Below are 18,962 nucleotides of genomic sequence, written 5' to 3'. Positions count from 1 at the left end.
TGAATTGAAATCCAGGCACTTGGTGTTAAGGATGGTTCAATTGAGTTAGTCTGTGGTTTAGAAAAAGGACCAAAGAGAAAAAGGACAACACGCGATGGGGTGGCAGAGCTCCGTCATTTGCCAGTGGACCTTTCTCTTTGGTGTGGTGAGCCGGCAGCTTTTCCTGTCAGCCTCTGAGCTCCAGCCACTGTGCGTGGTCTTTGTATCTGTCACTGGGGAAAAAAAAAACAAAAACAAAAACCAACCCCCCCCCCAAAAAAAACCTAGGTTAAACTTGGCTCGTCCCAGAAAAAAAAAAAAAAAGAGTGCTTTATAAATGCCACATCCCTGGATGTGGAGAGGCTCTGAATCCTGCATTGGAGTTCTCCGGCCCTTCTCCAAATGACAGAAAGGTGAGGGCACTGGTGGAAGAAAGCTGCACCTTCCTCCCTAGCGTGTATAAAGCTTACGTTTATCTAGGAGTTTCTGTCATGGGCCAGCGGAAATGAATCTGACTGATAACCATGAGGATGCGGGTTCGATCCCTGGCCTCACTCAGTGGGTTATGGATCTGGCGTTGCGTGAGCTGTGGTATACGTCGCAGATGTGGCTTGGGTCCCGTGTTGCTGTGGCTGTGGGCGTAGGCTGGCAACTGCAGCTCTGATGGGACCCCTAGCCTGGGAACTTCCACATGCCAAAGGTGCGGCATAAGAAAGTTTATCTGTACAACCAGACTCCCTCTTCCAAGGGACAGAGACAAGAACTGAAAGATTTGAGTTGAGGATCCAAGAGAAAATTGGGTGTGTTGGGGGGGAGGCAAGTATACCCAGCATATGAATTTTGCTGGGACTCGAAATTGGGAGGTCGGAAGGGGAAGCAGCAAGCTCCCGGGTCTGGTCCTGCCCCTTTTTGTGGGTGGCTTTGGTGGGTTACTTCCCCTCTCACAGCCCAGCTTCCTCATCTGTAAAATGAGAATTGGACGGACCCTGGACAGGGGGCCTGGGGTCAAGGCTTCTGGGGATTCACGTGGATGTTATCCCCGAGGTCCCTTCTAGTTACTGACGTCAGTATCAATGGCTGCATGTAAATTCACTGCTCTCTTTGGACTGAACATTAGGTTTTTGGTGAAACCATGGCTTCCTTGATATGCTGGAATAAAGGTGATCATTTTTTAAAAAGAGAACAAATGTTTAAAAATTTTCTCAGTGCCAGTTACTTTAGTAAGTGTGGGTTTTTTGTTGTTTTTTTTTTTTTCTTTTTTCTTTTTTCTTCTTCTTGGCCTTAACCTGTAAGCGATTACAAGATCAAACAAGTTTCAGTTTGAGTCCCCCCCCCCATCTCCCCGGCTTTTACAGTCTGAGCCTGTGTTGACTTATCACATTTACTTTCAACTAGTCTGGCTGTTCCGGGGAGGCCTTATCAGCCAACTGTTCAGGCCTCAGGGTAGGAAGACGTGGTTTCGGGCAGTTTGGAAGCTGGGTTTTCAGCGTCGGTCTGGCTCCTCTCCCCCACTTAGCTGCAGATACGCCCCCAGCCCCTCTCCCCTGCCCAACAGCCAGGACTCAGTGAGCTGTTTGTTATGCACCAGTTTGCTCAGGAAGATTGTCTAACTTTTAAATCCTTCCCAGACCCTTAGCTCTTGCCCAGGACCAGCTGCTTAATTTGCTGGGCCCAGGGCAAAATGAAAATGAGGGCCCGCCTGTTTAAAAATGTTAAGAATTTCAAGACAGGGACAGTAGAGCATGAAACCAAGTGCAGGGCCCTGGGAACCTGAGAAGCCAACTCTGCTCTCCCATCTTTTATTACCAGGACCATGGAGATTTAGAAAACACATTTTGAGAGTCATTATAAATTCCCTCAGAGGGAATTTGAGTTGTTCCTGTCCTGGCCTGTGTGATTCAGGGCTGCTGTCCTGAGCCACTGTGGGTTTGGAAAATCATGCCAGCCCCGGTAGGGAGGATTTGGACCGTGTCTGTGGGTGCTGATGGGACACACAGGGAAGGTTGGTTTACAGATAGTCACATTGCTCAAGCAGCCCCAAAGCTACGAGGGCCGGCCTGGGGTGTGGGGCTCCTTTCTGCAGGAACATCATTTATTTGTCTTTTAAAAAGTCTTGATGGATAAACAAAATGTGGTTTATCTATACAATGGAATAGTATTCAGCCATCAAAAGGAGTGAAATGCTGTTATGCTACAACCTGGATAGACTTTGAAAACATTATGTAAAGTGAAAGAAGCCAGACACAAAAGGCCACATACTGCCTGGTTCTGTTTATATGAAATGTCCAGAATGGGCACGTGCATAAGATTGAAAGTGGTTGCCAGGGGGAGGGGGCAGGAGGAATGACTGCTGATGGGTATTGGTTTCTTGGGGGAGGGGAGGGGGATGAAAATATTCTGCAATGAGGTGGTAGTGATGGTAATACAACCTTGTAAATATGCTAAAAATTGGACAGTTTACAGGGTACATTTTATGGGTTGTGAACTGTAGCTCAGTTTTAAAAAATCAGTAGGAAAAAAAAAGGTCCTTTGAGAGGTCAGCATTTAACTCTCTACCTCTCTGCCCTTGGTGGATGTGGCTGGTTCATTGCCATTGCGGGAGCGGTGCTCTCTCCTTCCACAAACCCCAGCCCTCTTCTTTCTGCCCCCCCCCCTCGGTCACAGATAATCTCTCGAGCGTCCCTCCTGCAAAGCCGTTTTCCAGGGAAGATCTTTGGGAAGTATTCATGCTAAGTGGATCTGTGACTGCTAAGACTCAGCCTCTCCCAAGGCATTTGCATATTAGCTTCTAAAGGGAGAAAGCTTTTAGGTGAGAGGAACGAATGTTTAATTTTAGAATTCCAAGTAAGAGCAGGCGGGTGTGGAAGGTTATTATTTTTCACTGGTGGAGTGCTCTCTGTGGCTCTGAAGCTTGGCGGTGGCAGATCCCCTTGCCAGCCACAATCTGGCTGACCCCAGGGCAGGACCAGGTGGGTGGTGAGTGGCGGGCTGAGAGAGAACATCCCTTCAGGATGAGCATCTTTGTCCCAGACCCACCCAGCTTCCTCTGACATTTTCCAAAGAAGTGGGCATTTTGACTTTGGCGGCTGCTGGGAGGAAACACCCTTCTGGTCAGGTTTCATTTCTGCTCTGTGGATGTACTTGGTTCTTGAATCAGGTGGGACCAGTTTGAGACAAACCCCTTGCCTGGCCCTCTTCTGCTCTTGTCCCTGTCAATTCAGGGCTGCCTGTCCTTGCCCCGTGCTCCTCCACCCCCACAGCCCTCTTCCCATCTCTGCTGCCTTCCCCCACCTTCCCCACTGTCACAGCCCCATCCTTCAAGACCTGTTGTGGTCTGAGCTTTACCTCTTTGAGACTCCCCTTTAGTCAGTGTGAAGCCCTCTTCCTTTGTATTTTCTGCCCTTGGATCCTGAGACCTTTATCTTCATCATCTTTGGATCTTCAGTGCCTGACACGGTGCTTGCACCCAGTAAGCACTTAATAAATGCTGAACCAAGGCTGCGTATGGCCCTGTGAGGAAGTGGGGAACAATGAAATCTTCAAGGGGGATGCTGAGGAAATGGTGAGTCTTAGGAATGACTTGATTAGAGAAAAGAAAACAGCATTTGTGACGTGAAGGGCTGGAGTCTGAAAGCCTGCTGGCTGGAGATGGAGATACCTCAGCTTCACGTCGCATGGAATGATGAGCACAGGGCATCTCAGGAGCCATCCCTTGGAGTCGTTACTTCCGTGGAGGGTCCTTTCCTAAAAGCTCTCTTGGATTTCAGGCTTCCGTCCTTAGCCAGAAGGACCTGCGTGAACAAATACTCATTGTGTTTCCTGTGTGCTGGGCACTGAGCTGGATTTTGTGACTTGGTTGGAGCACTGTTGTGAGGCGATTTGGAGGAGCACAGAGTCTTTGCGTTTGCACTGCCCGGGCTGGGAGAATTGCTTTTCCCTGAGCTGCTCGGGTTTTCTCCAGATTCCTAGGAATGTTATAGTCTCATGGGAAAAATGCATTGATGCTTATGTCTTAAACACCGCCTTTCACAGCCTGCCTCTGAGGGGAGGAAGGGAGTAAGTAAGACAGGGCTGCCCTTCCTCTCTGTGCATCTGCTGGATGGAATCGGGTCTGTCGGGGTTCCAGCATGAGACGGCTGGCAGGTGCAGGGGGTGTACTAGAGAGACTTTAGTGAGGGGGAGTATTTAGAGAAGCGTGGTTAGGGTTAGGGAAGCCAGAGGAGAGTGAGCCACCCCTGGGCTTGGCAATAATAGGAAGCTGTTAACCTCTCCTTGGCCAGAAGGAGGGAGCGCCAGAGTTGGGGAGCTGGGCCCCCAACAACAGCCATGATGCTGAAGGGACACAACCCCTGCCAAAATGGTGAAGCAGGAGGGAGAGGGCAAGAGGCAAGAGATGCTTTCCCTTTGACCCAATCCAGCTGGAGCTCAGCTGATGCAGTAGGTAATCCATAAGGGCAGAGGACCGAGCATGTGCCTGCATACATGTGGTTGAGAATACCCATTGCCCCCTGACTGTCTGGTCATTCCAGTGCCCAGCTGGTTCTTAGATTTCTTGGGTCATTGAGGATGCGACCAGTCATCCAGTGTCCCCTTCCTTCCAGCATCATGACTAATAAAGAAGAGAGTATCCTGTCTGAATCAGCAGGATGAGCACTGGGTAGTTTTGGTTGTAGCAAGAAAAACATTTCATTGACAGCAGGCACTGAGCATCCTAAGCATTTTCCAGGCATCCTTTCATTCCATCTTTACAATAACCCCAGCTGGTAGGTAGCATTATTGTCCTCATCCTCACTCTGAGACTGAGAGTTAGTAAGTTGCCCCATCGCACAGCTAAGGAGAAGCAGATTCTGACTCCTACATGCATCCACCTACCCCACTGCCTCCTGGCCTCTGTCCTTCCAGGCGGGGCCCGACCTACCCCGTGGTCAGTGCCGCGCCGGTAGTGGTTCCACTGCCTGGATTGATCTTCCCACTTCCTCTCCACTTGACCCAGTTGAACCCATTTTCGAGACCCAACTCAGATCTCACTTCCTCCACGAGCCCCCACACCTCCCCGTCTCAGGCTGTGGCAGGGAACTGTCCACCGTCCCCTCGGGGTGTGTTACCAGCTGTGTGGAGTGCCTGCCTCTTCCCAATCTCCAAGACTCCAGCTGTCTTTGGTACAGATCTTAGGTCCTGAGTTTTCTTGGAACTCCCTGCTGGCTCAAAAGGTTTAATTGAGGAGATGTCAGTCACTCCTGCTAGAGGTCTTGGGTTGAGGGAACCAATAGCTGTGGTTGGTCTGGTGCCCGTGGATCAACAACACGGGGGAGACTCTGTTACCACGTCAAAGCCCAAGGGGACCTCAGAGGGAGCTACTGTGGAGCCCTTGGGGGCTGCAGCCCTGGGAGAGGAGCCATGTGATAGGAGCTGGAGGATTTGAGGGTTGGTTTCCTGCTTGGTTAGTAAATGCCCACTGAGAGCCAACAGGGAGGGTTTTTGGTTTTTGTAATTTTTTGGCTTTGCCTTCGGCACGTGGAAGTTCCTAGACGGGGGATCCAACCCATGCCCACAGCAGTGACCCGAGCTGCTGCAGTGACAATGCCAGATCCTTAACCCACTGAGCCTCTGGAGAACTCCAAGGGAGGCTTTCGTTTTTTAAAATTTTTTAGGGTTTTTTGTTTTGTTTGCTTTTTATGGCACCATGGCACCAATCTGAGCCTCGTCTGTAACCTACACCATAGGTCACAGCAATGCCAGATCCTTAACCACACTGAGTGAGGCCAGGGATCGAACCCGCGTCCTCATGGATAATAGTTGGATTTGTAACCCACTGAGCCTCAATGGGAACTCCGGTTTTTTGTTTTTTTTTTTAAAGGAAGGAAACACAGTAAATCAGCTATAATAAAAAATAAGAATGGGAGTTCCCGTCGTGGCGCAGTGGTTAACGAATCCGACTAGGAACCATGAGGTTGCGGGTTCAGTCCCTGCCTTTGCTCAGTGGGTTAACGATCCGGCGTTGCCGTGAGCTGTGGTGTAGGTTGCAGACGCGGCTCGGATCCCGCGTTGCTGTGGCTCTGGCGTAGGCCGGTGGCTACAGCTCCGATTGGACCCCTAGCCTGGGAACCTCCATATGCCGAGGGAGCGGCCCAAGAGATAGCAACAACAACAAAAGACAACAAAAGACAAAAAGACCAAAAAAAAAAAAAAAAAAAAGAATGAATGAATGAATAAACAAATGGGAGTTCCCATCGTGGTTCAGGAGAGATGACAGACACGTAGTCCTCCCTAAAAGAGCATGGTGCTGTGGCAGAGCTGCATGTCCCCCAGGACAGATGCATGTGCCATCAGCCAGGTGGTGGGAGTGGACATGTGAGGAGCCAGAATTGTCAAAGGCTTCCTTCTCACGGGAGAGGAGGTGGTACTAGCCCAGTGACCTCCACGAGGCTTTCCCGAAAGGCCTCACATGGGCCACAGAGGCATCTTGATGGAGCATGGCCAGTCTGTGCTTTGTCAGTTCTGAAGTCCCACGGTTCTTTTGAAATGTCTCTGGAGAGTCCCGGAAGTCTGGATAATTGGCAGATGTCGTCCTTGACCTTTGGGGCTTACATCAAGGTGGGGGCTTAAGCGCCATGTCCCCCATCCCTTCAAGCATCACCCAGGGCCACTTAGGAAAACTTGATGTTGCAGGGGGAGGACCTCAGCCTGCCTCAGTGTGCAATGGTTCTTAATCTCATTTCTTTTTGGCCTATTCCTATTTTTCCACCCCCTCCTATTGGCCTAGACCCAACTAGATACTGGAAGGGCAGAGAGAATCGTGGGGAAGCAGTTGAGTTGGAAGGATGAGCAGCAGATGAAAGGTTAAAACCTTTCGCTTGGGCTTCTCCTTGCTGGCACTTGTGAGTTTTGCCAGGTGTCTTTGGGTTTTTGTTTTGGCTGAGCCGTGGATGTGCCAGGAGAGGCTCCAGACATCTCGGCTGCCTTTTCCTGCTCTGAACACATCATACACTCTCCGAGCTCCAGGCCTTTGAGCTTGTGGTTCTTCCTGCCCGGTGAATGTTCTCACTCCTCTGCCCTGCCTTTTTAGACATTAGGGAGCACTGGGGACTGTGGAGAATTCCACAGTTTCCACTCCATTGTGAGAATTTCTGGGCTCCTGATCTTCATGTGGTGGGTTTGAGGGTTACGTGGAGTAGGTGAGGCTGTTTGCTTTGGCGAAGACTCAGGAAGGAAACAAGAAGGGGTGGGTGACACAGCCTGGGTAGAAATTTAGAGCCAGGGACCAGAGGAGACCCTCAGGAGAGGACAGCTGTTCCATGTGGCTGAAACTCAGGGAACAGGGGGAGATGAAGGAGGTCAGGCGGGTCCCAGAAGGGACTTGACCGCTATGCTAGGGCATCTTTTCTTCAGAACCACCAGGGCCTGAGTGTGGTTCAGGGTCAGTGGTAGTGGTAGACTTGGCCCTGGGCAGGATGCAGAAGCCAGGGCCTGACTGGGAAGAGATCTTTCATTTTACAAAAACGGAGCTGTTGCTACACATCAGCCTGGATCCTGCCATGGGGCCTTGGCTTCTTGATACTGTGTAGGTGTCAGAGATCAGATAATGCTTTGGTTCAAGTTTGAAACTTTCATTATTCCTTTATTACATAAATAAAACATAATAAAGATAAGCAGAGAGGAAAGGGAAGTGAAATTAACGTCACCCAGAATCTCACCACCTAGATGTCATTTACGTCGAAAACTTGGGTATGGAGGCTTCCTTGATAATTTGATGTATTTACAAAGCAGAAGGAAACCATGGCTGCATTTTGTATCCTACTTTATTTTATCATGTTTGTCTGTATATGTTATTTTCGTCTCACTTAAGACAACACATGCTTTAAAAAAGACTGAAATTTTGCCATTTGCAGCAACCCAGATGGACTCGGGAGGGCATCATGCTTAGTGAAATAAGTCAGACTGAGAAAGACACTGGTTCTCAGCTGGGAAAGATATCGCCCCCAGGGGACATTTAGCAATATCTGGAAACTTTTTGGTGTGGCAGCTGTTTGGTGGGGGGGTGCTACCAGAAGCTACTGATGGAGGCCTGGGAGCTGCTAAACATCCTACGATGCACAGGACAGCCTCTGCACAAAGAATGATCAGCCCAAAGTGTCAGTGATGCTTTTACGAGTGGAATCTTAAAAAAAAAATACAACAAACTAGTGATTATAACATAAAAGAAGAACACTGACAGATACAGAGAACAAACGTGATAACGGGGGAGGGGGGTAGAACAAGGGTGGACAGTGAGAAGTACACACCACTGGGTGTAAGATAGGCTCCGGGATATATTGTACGATGCGGGGAATATAGCCAGTATTTCATAATAACTGGAAATGGAGTTTAACCTTTAAAAATTGTGAATAACTTTACTGTATACCTGTAACTTATAGAATATTGGACAGCAACTATGGTTCAACCTTTTTTTAAAGTTTCCAGTGCATTCTTTTTTTTCTCCAATACGATATGTGTACTTTAAAAAAAAATTATTATAGTTGATTTATAATGGTCTGTCAATTTCTGCTGTATAGCACAGTGACCCAGTCTAGTATATTCTTGACGAGGGAGAAATTTAGACAAGATAATGTGTGTGGAAGAACAAACTGTGGATATTGGGATGCTGTGACTTGTACAAATATTAGCTGTCTCTCGTTGGTCAGAAAAAAGGCCAGGGGTGGGTTTGGAGGGACCGGGAAGTCATCTGTGGTCAGGAGCGGTCTTATGGAGTCTGAGGGCAAAGGGGACGATGGAGAAGTTTGGAGGCCTGAGTTTGTTTGGCTCTGCCCTATGGAGGTTGGTGAAGGGCAGGCTATGTAGCAGTGAGTGAGGCTGCGGGCACAGGCCAGATTTTGTTCTGTCTTACCTCCTGGGTGGAGATCGAGGTGGAGAGGGTGGCCAGTATGTAAATGAGTATGAGATTGTCAGAAAAAGCTGTAAGAGTAATTGGTAGATACTTATAAAAATACCCTTCCTTAGAGCAGCACTCCTGGGTTCCCTTACCCTGCAGCTCTTTGCCCAGACACCCCTTTCCATTAAAGTCTTGCTTTGTCAGGGAAAAAAAAAAAATACCCTTGCTTGACAAAACAAAACCTTGGCCATTCTGTGTTAGTCCCCCAAATTTAAAACAAAAAAACCCCAAGGGGTTATTTCTGTGAATACTGAAGTTCTGAACAAGACTGCAGAACTGGAAGGGAAGTTGTAAATGTCAGATTTGGTTCTTGTTTTGTGTCTGGCTATGTAGTCTTAGACTGCACCTTAATTTCTTTGATCTCCATTTTCTTTTCTGCAGTAGACCAATGATTCTCAGCCCTGGATGCATGTTAAAATCACCAGGAAGGGAGTTCTCTGATGGCTTAGCAGGTGGAGGATCCTCATTCTCACTGTTGTGGCTCTGGTTGCTGCTGTGTGGTGTAGGTTCGATCCCTGGCCCAGGAATTCCCTCATACTGCCTGTGTAGCAAAAAAGGGAAAAAAAAAAAAAAAAAAAAGAAAAAGAAAATACAACCCCCGCCCCCCAGAGAGAACCGGAAATAAACGATGCAGCTTTCATTTAAAAAACAAACAACAACAACAACAACAAAAAAACAGGAAACTTGAGGGAAAAAACAACCAATGCCAGAGCCCCACCACAGTCCAGATGTACCCAAATCTCTAGGGATGGGGCCTAGAAGTTTTTAAATGAAGCCAATGTGGAGAATCCCTGGATTAGGATCACCTGAATTGCACATTTTATGTTATGAGTCTATTATATTACACAGTTTTGTTCCTTTCAAATACTGTGCGCAAAATGTCAACTTCTTACATATCAAGAAGTCTTACTTTTTGTTAAAAACAAAACAAAACAAAAACCAACTCCCCATAGTTCTCATTAGGCCAATGATATAAAGTCCACATCCTTTGTCCAGTAAGTCAGAATCGTAAACGTAGTAAAACATCTAATAATTAATTTTTGACCCAGGAGTTGAAAGCATGGACTTTAATTTCTCATTCCCACATTTTAAAAGAGGTACTAAATTGGCACAATATTCTAAGTCAACTATAATTAAAAAAAAAAAAAGGTAATATTAGAGTCCGAAGGCCACCTTCATTCTTAAAGAAGACCCTGAAAAGTCCAGAGAGAAGACATGACTGGAAGTGTTTTTTGCTAGAAATATTGTGTATGCCGTAAGTTACAAACTAGGAGGTCCAGTGGGGGGAGTCTTTATCGGATCTAAATTCTGCATGGAGTAGGAGGTGTTTAAAGAGACTGGGTGCTGTTTTATCTTCACCATTGAAGTTTTTGGTTTTGTCTCTTCCTAAATGAGTCATTTTTTTTAAAAAAAAGAACCTAACTTGGGGAGGTGGGGAAACCACTGCCAAAGGTGCCGAGGGAAGGGGCGGGTGCTAAGGCTGCCAATCAGGGGAACTGAGTTTACCATTGGCGGTTCACCTGGAGGGGTGGAACCAGGGACCCCTGAGCGAGGGTGGATCAGGACTAATGGGACCATCTGGTGGGGGGGAGGGGAGAGGGGAGCAAAATGGTATTGATGTTGTTTATTAATTAATTTAAAGTATTTTGTGGAGCACACTCACCAGACAAACGGCCTAGTGTGAAGGCTAAGTCCACAGGGGCTGGGAGATTGAGAACAAAGGGGAGGGAACTTTGCAGTGTCACTCCATTTGGGGAAATGGGACATAAGCCAGAGAGGTTAGGTGGGTCCATATTTCCATGCCTCTACAAGCAGGGGAACCGACATTACAGTGCCCCATACCACTGAGAACAGTACAACTGCAAATGCTGGTCCCAGATAGGAGTGCAGCGGAGAAAACATGGCAGCCTGGAGACCCCATTGTGGGGCCAGGGCTGTGGATGAGACATGCACTGGGGTCGGGAGCCCTGTGGGACCTCCCCATATTACTTCCTCTTTCTGTACTAAGTTCTAATCGCTGAAAAATGATCTCACACACCTGAGTCCCCCAGGCCCCCAGAGTGCTGTTCAGAGTGTCCGCTGCCCTTGATGCCTGGGGAGGAAGGGGAGGGTCAGGGAGTGGGGAGGTGTGGACAGGTCCCATGTGGAAACCATAAAACCAGGGCAACTGCACGGGATGGGGCCCCCATTTGGGGCGAGGACAGGAGCACAGGGCAGAGGCTCCCTGACATGGGGAGGAGCTGTGTGTGTTTGGGACGTCGGCCAGGCACGCTCCTTTTATTCCACACAGACACACACCCCACCTTCCCCAGAAGTGTTCATTTTCATCTTTTCTGAGTGGTGTCAGCCTCCTGCCGTTGTGCCTGCATGTTTTCTAAGTTTGTCACAAACTTCCTGTTTGTATCTGGTCTGAGGCTCAAAGTTTTGTGTGTTTTGAAAGTGTCATCCACAAGGGCCCAGTGCTTCTCTCTTCCTGGCAATGGGGGGGCCCTTTTGTCCGCCTCCCTTTTGCAGACTCCGCCCACCCTCCTTTGCAGACCTTCTCCCTGGGAAGGGCTCAGTAGCTTCTGCACTTGTTCTCTTAGTGAGGGTTGTTTGCGGTGAGTTCTGAAGGCTGGAAGGAGGGAGGGGGCCACACTTATTGGGCTCCTTATGTAATGCCAGACCATGCGCTAGATGTTTTCCTGCAGTTCTGGTTTTATTTAAGCCTCGCATTAGCTCATGCAGAAGCAGGCTCAGAGAGCCGAAGTGACCAGCCTGTGTTTGGACCGTCAATGGGGGGACTATCCCAGGCTTGACTCCAGAGCTCCCACTATTGCCACTGTGTCATGAGGCCCACCCTGGTGCCTTTAGTTCTGCTGCTTTGGAGACGTCTTGATTTCTTCTTGGGCATCTAGCAGACAGTGTCACCTCCACCTCCACAATCCTCCCAGGCCTTGGTTATCCAGGCGCTGCCCATTCTATCTGCATAGGGTGTGATTTGATGGCCCTTGAGTGCCTTGCTGACTTTCACCTTTCCCAGCCACCCTTCTCCTAGAATCCCAGAATTGTTGTATGGTCCCCGGCTGGCAGTCAAAGTGGGTTAGGGCCAACTCCCAATGCCCCAGAAATGGTGTGTCCTTTTTCCTACTTCTGCCATTCTGCTGTCACCATGAACTCCTCTCAGCCAGATTTGGATTTCTCACCCTTCAATCTCTTCCCTCGAAGAGGGAGGAGGATAGGGTATCTGTGTATATGAAAGCAGGTGAAGGGTTGCTAAGGACATATTCCAAGACCTTGAGTGTGGAGGAGGTGGGGAGCTATATCTAGCCACCCCCTTTCTTGTTAGGGTGGCTCTTACAGGGTGTCAGACTCTGGGTGCTCCTGCAAAGGAAGAATAGGTGTTTCCAGAACTTCAAGAAGGCCCCACGTCCCTTCCCTTACCTCTTCCAGTTCTCTTTTGTGTTTTCTGAAAAACTTTAGGAGTACATCATCTGTACTTCATCAGAATCATTCTGTAGGAGTTCCCATCATGGCGCAGTGGAAATGAATCCAACTAGGAACCATGAGGTTGTGGGTTCAATCCCTGGCCTTGCTTAGTGGGTTAAGGATCTGGCATTGCTGTGACCTGTGGTATGGGTTGCAGACGTGGCTCGGATCCCCACGTTGCTGTGGCTGTGGTGTAGGCTAGCAGCTGTAGCTCTGATTGGACCCCTAGCCTGGGAACCTCCATATGCCACGGGTGCGGCCCTAAAAAAAGCCAAAAAAAAAAAAGTATCGTTCTGTAGATCACATAACATTCGCTATTATTATAGACTTGTGTTGAGCAGTAGGCAATTTCAAGAGTTCACCTTGTGTGTTATTTACCTTCAAGGGGTGTGGCATCTACATGGAAACTTGGCAAATGGAACATTTTCCAAGAGAAGCTAAATGCAGTGAGTTCTGAAGAGTGGGGATTGCCCAGCTAGCTGGGGTGAGAGCAAGCCACTTAGAGGGGTGGAGCTGTGGGAGTGGAGGGGGATGTCCCACACTGGGGCCTTGAGGGGAGCATGGAAAGGGGAGGAGCATCCTGGATGAGGTGGAGCAGAGCATGTGTGTGGAAAACAAAACTAAAGAAGGGGATGTACCTCATTCTTGAAGGATTTGAAGGGATGGCTGCAGAGTTTGGAATTTTCCTAAACTGGGGAACCACTGAAGCCAATTGCATAGTAAAGGGGTAGGTAAACACAGTGCTGTAAGCCATTATAAATACACTGCACATTTCAATAAGGGGAGAAAAACAAGATCGTAAAAGAGGAGAGAAGTAGAAGATATAAAAATGACTCCAGTGGAACTTTTAGAGCTGAAAAGTGCAACATTCAAAATAACATACTGGATAAGATGAAAGCAAATTAGACACCAACTTGAAGAAATGGCAGTAGAAACTATCCAAAAGGAATCAGAGATACTTAAAGAAAAACATAGCATCAACAACTTGTGGGACAATATTAAACGGTCTAATATATGTGTAATTGGAATCCCAATGGGAGAGGAAGGGAAGAGGGGGAAATGTTTGAACAAATAAGGAACAAAAATCTTCATAATTCCATGAAGACTGTAAATCAGTGGTTGGAAGGCGATGACTCATAGGCCAACTATGGCCTGGTGCCTATTTTTGTAAATAAAGTTTTGCTGAAACAAACAAAAAAATCCAGAAGAGTGCAGGTAGAAGTTTCCTCCAGATGAGTGCACTATAACTGGGGAATGCTGGGAGGTGCGTTAGAAGGCGTTTATCACATTGAATTTTAGGGATGAAATGTTGAGGCCTTGGACTAGGGTGGTGACATGAATACGGACAAGAAGAAAGAGAGATGGAAGGTTTCAAACCCCAGCTCTGCCACTTGCTGCCTGGTGCCCTTGAGCAGGCTACCTCATCCCTTAAACCTCAGTTTCATCATCCGTCAATAGAAGCTCAGAACACTTCATGGGACTAGTATATACAGGTTTTAACTTGGGTCCCCCACAGCACCCAAGTGTCATAGGCAGGATTCGTGGTTGACAGGGAGGAATTAGGGGAGTGGAGAATGAAGACCTAAAGGGACCCCAAAAGGTTGAATCTGGGGACCTGGGAGAATGATGCATCCCTGACAGAACTGGATGGAGCTGTTCGGGGTCCTGGAATTCTTCACTTAGAGGAAGACCCTTCTAAATCCAGGCTGAAGAAGGCCTGTCCCAGAAACCCATCGTCACGTGCACTGTGTCTGTCTGAGTCCACGTGGCCTCAGTGATGCAGGCCTGCAGCCAGCTCTCTCTCCGAGCAAGGTGAATGGGACACCTGAGGTGCAGAATTTAAGGCGGTACTCGGTTGCAGGGCTGACACTGTAGGATGCTCCCCACTGTCCCCACCTCCATCAGTCCTCTGGTGGTCTGCCTTCCTCACGAGGAGACAACCTACCTTCACTGAGTCACTGACAAGGTTGCATCACTCAGCAGCAAGCCACTCAGGTTCTCACCTCCCCCTCATGCAGTTATGCCCATCTGGGCTCATCCCAACTTGATTTCCTTCCACTTGGAGAAGGACACGTCCCTCCCCCTCCTCCTGAGCAGAGAGAACCTCCTTGCTGCACTTGGCTGCCCCATCTCCTGCAGCTCCTGGGGCCTCACCCCTTCCGGTTGTTCTGCTGCAGTCCTTCCTCAAACCTTTACCCCCTCTTGCTCTCATTCCCTTTTCTCCTTCCCTCAAAAGACGTCTGGAAGGATCTGCCCTTGGGTTTTGCTTCTGTGCTGAGGCACCCGCTCGGGCTGGCTTCTGCCTTGGTAGTTGGGTTAGCTGCGTGTGGCTCTTGCCTTCTGCGGGAACTGCCCTCTCTCAGGTCACCTGTGGCCTCCATGTTACCACACCCAACGGACACTTTGGTCCTTATCTTTCTGGACCCTTAGCTATTTTTGACACTGTGGACAACTTCCTCCTTCTTGCAACTCTCCTTTCTCTTGGCTTCTTTCATTCTGCAACTAAATCTCACAACCAGTGTTACTTGAGCATTTACTGTGTGCTGGACTCTGGGGCATACCATAATACCATGTCCCTGCTTTCAGGGAGTTTCTAGTCTAGTGTGAGGGAAGAGGGTAAAAATATGAACAAATGTTAGGTGGTGAGAAGCACTACAAAGGAAAATACAACAGGGAGAGGGGATAGAAAGGGTGCTGGGGTTGTCAGGTTGAGAGGGTTACATTATCACAGAAAACTGAAGGAAATAAAGGATGCCTGCGGGATGAGTGTTCTGGGCAGAGGGAAGAGCAAGTGCAAAGGCCCTGAAGCAGGAGCCTGCTTGGGATGTTTGAGGAAGCTGTTGTGGCTGTAGGAAATTGAAGGAGGCACCGGGCCATGTGGGCCTTGTAGGACGTTTCAAGGACTTTGCCTTTTACTTTGGGAGAGATGAGACGCTATAGGACTGTTTTGAGCAGAAAAGCAACTTTTAGGCTGCTGTGGGGAGCATGGTGTGTTAGTCTGCTAGGGCTGCCATGACAAAGTACCACAAACTGGTTGGCTTAAACAATAGAAGTTTATCGTCTCACAATTTTAGAGGCCAGAAGTCCAAGGTCAAGGTGTCCGAAAGACCACGCTCCCTCTGAAGACACTAGGGATGGATCTGATCCAGATCTCCCTCCTAGCCAGTGTGCCTTGGCTGGTGGCAGCGTAATTCCAGTCTTCACATGATGCGCACCTGCTGGGTGTCTGTGTCCATATCTCACCTTTGTATAAGGACACCAGTCCTAATGGATTAGGGACCCACTCTACGCAAAGTATGACGTATGACTTCATCTCAATAGCTAATTACATCAGCCACAACCCTATTTCCAAATAAGGTCATATTCTGAGGTACTGGAGGTTAGGATTCAACACAGGAATGGTGGGGAGACGCAGTTCAACCCATGACACAATTCAACTCATGTAATACATGGATTTTAGAAAGGCAGGGGTGGAAGTAGGGGGACCAGTTAGGAGGTTATCTCAATATTCTAATGGGAGAGCCTGCTTGGACCAAAGTGGTAGAAATGAAGCTGGTAAGAGATGGTGAGAGTCTGGATGTGTTTTAAAGACACAGCTGACAGGAGTTCCCTTTATGGCTCAGCAGTTAATGAACCCAGTGAACCCGACTAGGATCCATGAAGATGTGGGTTCGATCCCTGGCCTTGCTCAGTGGATTAAGGATCCGACATTCTCTGAGCTATGGTGTAGGTCACAGATGCTGCTTGAATCCCACGTTGCTGTGGTTGTGGTATAGGCCAGTGGCTACAGCTCCGATTTTTCCCCTAGCTTGGGAACTTCCATGTGCCACAGGTGTGGCCCTAAAAGAGCAGGGGGAAAAAAGAAAAGATGTAGCCAACATCATTTGCTTGATGGGTTGGATGTGGGGTGTGAGGGAAAGAGGGGAGCACAGGGATTCCTGTGTTTGGGGCCTGAGTAAAGGAATAGAATTGAGGGTCCTTCTCCCCTAAATCCTCTCCACCCTCAGGGACCTTGCAGGGCCCTCCTCCTGGGCAGGTCCATCCATTGCCCTGGGCCGCTTCTCTGGTCCCCCCGTGATTGATAGGATCTGTTCCCATGTTGAAGCCAGATATCCTGAATGTGCTTTCTGCGTCACCTCTGCAGGCCCTGGGCTCTGGAGGATGCTAAAGGAGGAAGACACGGAAGCAGAATGACCCTGAGAGATTAAGCCTCTTAATCTCGAAACAGGTAGCTTCTCTGACATTCTGGGTGTTTGAATACTTTATGATGGAGTCCTCAGATTGTTCCTTTGATCTCTGTGGTGTGGGAAATGCCCCATGAAGGGGAGGGTGGCTGCTCTGGGCCTGAACACCCAGGCATGTCTGGGAAACTTTCCCTGGGAAATGCCTGGAGATTCATGTACTGGAATTCAGCATCACGTGGAATGGGGTGGAGAATTTGACTCTTGTTGGTGTGCTCGGGGTTTTTTTTCTTGACAAGTTCCATACTTTTTGTGTCTCTTATGTGAGGCTCACAGTTGTTTGTTTCTGTTTCTTTTTTATTGTGCCTGATTTTTTTTTAGCATGTATAATTTTTAATTGAAGTATAGTTGATTTGTTGTGCCAGTTTCTGCTGTACAGCAAAATAACTCAGTCATATATATATATATTGTATATTAAATATTATCAATTAAATATTATATATATATACACACACACACACATTCTTTTTTTATATTCTTTTCCATCATGCTCTATTCCAGGAGACTGAATACAGTTCCCTGTGCTATCCAGTAGGACCTTGTTGATCCGTTGTAAATATATAGTTTGCATCTACTGACCTCAAGCTCCCCGTCCATCCCACTCCCTCCCCCTCCACCCTTGGCAACCACAAGTCTGTTCTCTATGTCTGTGAGTTAGTTTCTGTTTTGTTGATAGGTTCATTTGTGCCATATTTTAGATTCCACATGTAAGTGATATCATGGTATTCGTCCTTCGCTTTCTGACATACTTCGCTTAGTATGATAATCTCTCATCACATCCAAGTTGTTGCAAATGGCGTTATTTCATTCTTTATGACTGAGTAGTGTTCCATTGTGTTATATGTACCATACCTTCTTAATCCATTCATCTGTCACTGGACATTTAGGTTGTTCTATGTCTTGGCTATTGTGAATAGCCCACTGCAGTGAACATAGAGGTGCGTGTATCTTTTTGAATTATAATTTTGTCTGGGTATATGCCTAGAAATAGGATTTCTGGATAATATGGTAACCCTATCCTTAGTTTTCTGAGGAACCTCCATACTGTTTTCCATAGTGGTTGTGGGAATTTTATTGTGCCTGATTTCGATTTCATATTTAAGCCACTGCACCCTGGGGTTCCAGTAGGAAACAGATGGTTCATTCAAATGGAGTAGTCCAAGAGTCCCTGCTGAAGTAACTTTACAGCGGTATCAGCAGGGTTAAGAGAAACCAGCTTGGGGTGTTGAAGGATCCCACGGTTAGTAATGTCAGGGAGTGCTTCCCGTGCCTAGGTCTGGAAGGAAGAGGGAGGGCTCGGTTACCAGAACTGGGAAGAGAAGCTGTAGAGAAAGGCTATCTCTGGTCGAAGGGGGCAGTCCACCTACTGCAGCACGGCTGGGAAAGAGCCAGGAGAATAGACTTCCTCTTCAAGGTCGCCATCAGTTCTCCCATCTCCTGATGGTGCCTCCCACCAGGCATACTCAGCCAGAAGCCAGAAGGCAGGGAGCATGTTGATACCCTCCAGAGAGTGGAACCTCTAAGGCTGCAGAGCTGATGGAGACAGGTCAGGGGTGGAGATAGAGGTGCGAATGGAAAATACCCAATAGGCCAAGAGATGCAGACTGCTTGGGTTATACAAAAAGGGATATTTCAGGAATTCCTGTTGTGGCGCGGTGGAAATGAATCCACCTAGGATCCATGAGGATGTGGGTTTGTTCCTGGGCCTTGCTCAGTGGGTTAAAGATCCAGCATTGCTGTGAGCTGTGGTATAGGTCGCGGATGCTCCTCAGATCCTGCGTTGCTCTGGCTGTGGTGTAAGCTGGCAGCTGTAGCTCTGATTCGACCCCTAGCCTGGGAACTTCAATGTGGCACGGTGCAGCCCAAATAAATAAATAACAGAATTAAAAGGGACATTTCTACTTTAGAACCAAAAGAGAGGTTTTGTTATTTGTTTGATTGAATGAAACATTGCATTATTGGTCAGTCCCTATACTGGGGAGTGTGTGTCCTTTCCCCAGAGCACCAGGGTCCTGGAGGGAGGATGGAAGAAGCAGAGCTCTGGGTACCATTGGGAGAGGAGGGGAATGGATGCTGGGAGAGTGACAGCTGACATCCACCATATCATCTATAGAAACCTTACTAATTCAGACTCCTTGGGGATAAGAGTGAGAGAAAACCCACTCTTAACTAGTAAAAGTCTGAATTTGAAAGTGCTTTGACACAGCCTAGTTTCAGGCAGAACCTTCTTCCCAAACAGTTCCTGTTGGAAGGCTTGCAATTAGCCTCTGCTTTTCAGTACATCTTAAAACATAGAACGTTCTAGGAGGTTGACTATGCCTTCTACAATGCTCTTTCATTTCGGA

At 48.0% G+C, this 18,962-nt stretch overlaps 1 protein-coding gene across 25 annotated transcripts in view; it reads left to right on the top strand.

The window, feature by feature from the left end:
* The window catches only part of TRERF1 (transcriptional regulating factor 1), a 221,921-nt gene that overhangs the window by 72,198 nt on the left and 130,761 nt on the right, over positions 1 to 18,962 (top strand). For 18 of the 25 annotated variants that reach the window (XM_013977938.2, XM_013977942.2, XM_021098725.1 and 15 more), the window contains one exon: positions 16,521 to 16,604. The exons of the other annotated variants lie outside the window; for them this stretch is intronic. The gene's annotated coding sequence lies outside the window, so the exon portion shown is untranslated. The remainder of the gene's footprint in view (positions 1 to 16,520; positions 16,605 to 18,962) is intronic. 25 annotated transcript variants of the gene reach the window in all.

Source organism: Sus scrofa, chromosome 7, assembly GCF_000003025.6.
Source record: "Sus scrofa isolate TJ Tabasco breed Duroc chromosome 7, Sscrofa11.1, whole genome shotgun sequence".
NCBI lineage: Eukaryota > Metazoa > Chordata > Mammalia > Artiodactyla > Suidae > Sus > Sus scrofa.
This window is presented reverse-complemented; position numbering and strand designations above follow the sequence as displayed.